Source organism: Cucumis melo, unplaced genomic scaffold (genome assembly GCF_025177605.1).
Source record: "Cucumis melo cultivar AY unplaced genomic scaffold, USDA_Cmelo_AY_1.0 utg000519l, whole genome shotgun sequence".
Lineage (NCBI taxonomy): Eukaryota > Viridiplantae > Streptophyta > Magnoliopsida > Cucurbitales > Cucurbitaceae > Cucumis > Cucumis melo.
Genome location: NW_026124041.1, coordinates 22,682 through 25,000, shown reverse-complemented (window position 1 = coordinate 25,000; position 2,319 = coordinate 22,682). Strand labels below are relative to the sequence as shown.

The window sequence follows — 2,319 nt, the reverse complement described above, 5'->3', positions numbered from 1 at the left end:
TGTTTCCGCCGAGCTAAAAAAACGATGTCGACGTCTCTAGTAAACCAAAGACATTGTTTAATAGCTATTTTGTTTTGCTTCAATCTCCCTTATACAAAGAAAAAATTGAAGATTTAGTTACGATTAGAAAAAATTCCACCTTTATCCATGGATCCCTTATTCCTTCAATTGGAAGTATTGATCCAATTCAATAAAATTATGTTTCGTAATTTCATGATCCAATTTTTTCAATTTAGAACATATTTTTGGATACAAATCACGAGAATTTTTATTTTTCCTCGAATCTTTCATCGAGAGGTAAAGGATTAAATCCTTTTAAGAAATAAAGTTTTTGATCGGAATATTAATCAACCCGAAGGATCCCTTAACTATTAAGGGATTAATAGAACGAATCGCACTTTTACCACTAAACTATATCCGCTACAATGCAATTATTGTATATAAATGGACCTTTTGTCGAAGACGAAAATAAGTCGTATTAATAAGTAATAAAAAGATCGGATCAGAAAATAATCATGAAAATTTGAGCGTTGACGTATTTTCATCAGGGCCACTAATGAGATTAGGAAAAGAGGACTCGTTTTAATTAACTAATTAACAAGTTTTTTATTCTAGTAAAGTACTAAAAAATAATAATAAGAAATCCGAACCTTGATTCTATATCATCTTTTTCTGTATCATAGGAATTGAAATAATAAATCTTCTTAGGATTCTTGTTGTTTCTATTTTTTTTTTTTTCAAAAACATTTTCAAATCAAATAAATAATTTGATCTACGATTTATTGGAACAAAAAAAGCCCGGCTAGGTACTGACCAGGCCAGGCCGTGGAACTAAAAATAAAAAGAAAAGGGCTTTTCGGATGAAATAAACTAAAAAAGGTACTTTCTTTTTATTTATAAATATTTTTATGAATCTTTAATATATTGGTATTATTTATATATTAGGATTGAAGATATCTCTTCTTTTGAGCCCTTATCTAATGAAATCTAATTTATCTAAATGGAATTCCTAATAAAAAAAAGTTTTTATCGATTTGATAGATATCCATCGATATATCTAGATAATTATCTATATCAATATAATGAAATTATATATCTATAAAGGGGTAGATAAAGATAATAAAGAGAGATAAAGAAGGGCTTTTTTCAAGCCTTTATTTTCTATTTTTTATACAATGTATCATAGTAATTATCCTTTTTCAATTTGGGGAGAGATGGCTGAGTGGACTAAAGCGTCGGATTGCTAATCCGTTGTACGATTTTTTTGTACCGAGGGTTCGAATCCCTCTCTTTCCGTTTCTGTCAATTACTTGGTATTTTTTTATAGTTGAGGAAAGATGTGGAATAGATAAAATGTTAAGAACATTTCAAAATCAAGCAAGGAAAAAAAATCTGATTTTGTTATTCTTCACGCCCCGGATTACGTCCCGGGTCATTAGATAGGAATCCGAAAATGAAGAGAGAAACAAAGAATATTACTACTGTATAAACAAATAGTTTGAGAGTAAGCATTACACAATCTCCAAGATCATTTTTTTTTTAAGAGAATAGATTCTCTATTTTAATCTGGTTTGACACCAAGAAATGCAGTGAAGTTATTTCTATAAATAGGAAAAAATTTTAAGAGTTGAGTCCTTGATTACTCAAAATTGGATTTCATACCCACAATTCTATATTGTGGGGGACTCGAAGAGGGTCGTTCAAAGGAAAAAAGTAAGAATAAGAAAATGAGAGTGATCCAGATTTATCATAGCTATAGAATAATTTCAATATTGGATTCAACTTAAAGCTTCAGACTGTATGTACAACTTATCTGATCTTATAACTAGTTAGAATCTTTTTTTTTTTTTTTCTAGTAAATCATGAATTTGTCTCGGACAGTATTAAAAATATTATCGAAAGCTTACAGCAGCTTGCCAAACAAAAGCTAATAGAAAAAAGAATAGAGGTATTACTGGCATAACATCTACTATTGGATTCAAAAAAGCGTAGGCCTCGGGCAATTTGGCGACGAAAAAACTACTTGAATAAAGGAAAGAATTAAGACAGATACCGATGAAACTTAAGATATTAAGCATAACAATTTTTTTTTCTTTGTTCTTGAAGATAATTGTATTTCTTTTGATTTGATTGAGTTATTAATCCCCTATTATTGCTATGATATAAGGGATAAGGGAAAAATTAATAACATAAAGTAGGTCAAAAAACCTTTCTTTGATTTGAACTCAGCCAATCAAAAATCCTTCAATTCTCAAATAAAACGAGAATAGAAGAAATCCTACTTTCATACAATATCTTAATGGAATTATATGTAATGAT

The 2,319-nt window shown here is 29.1% G+C and overlaps 1 non-coding gene across 1 annotated transcript; it reads left to right on the top strand.

The window, feature by feature from the left end:
• Nucleotides 1-1,208: 1,208 nt before the first annotated feature.
• Nucleotides 1,209-1,296, top strand: TRNAS-GCU (transfer RNA serine (anticodon GCU)). Its single transcript has one exon. It is a non-coding gene; the product is annotated as a tRNA-Ser (tRNA).
• Nucleotides 1,297-2,319: the final 1,023 nt, after the last annotated feature.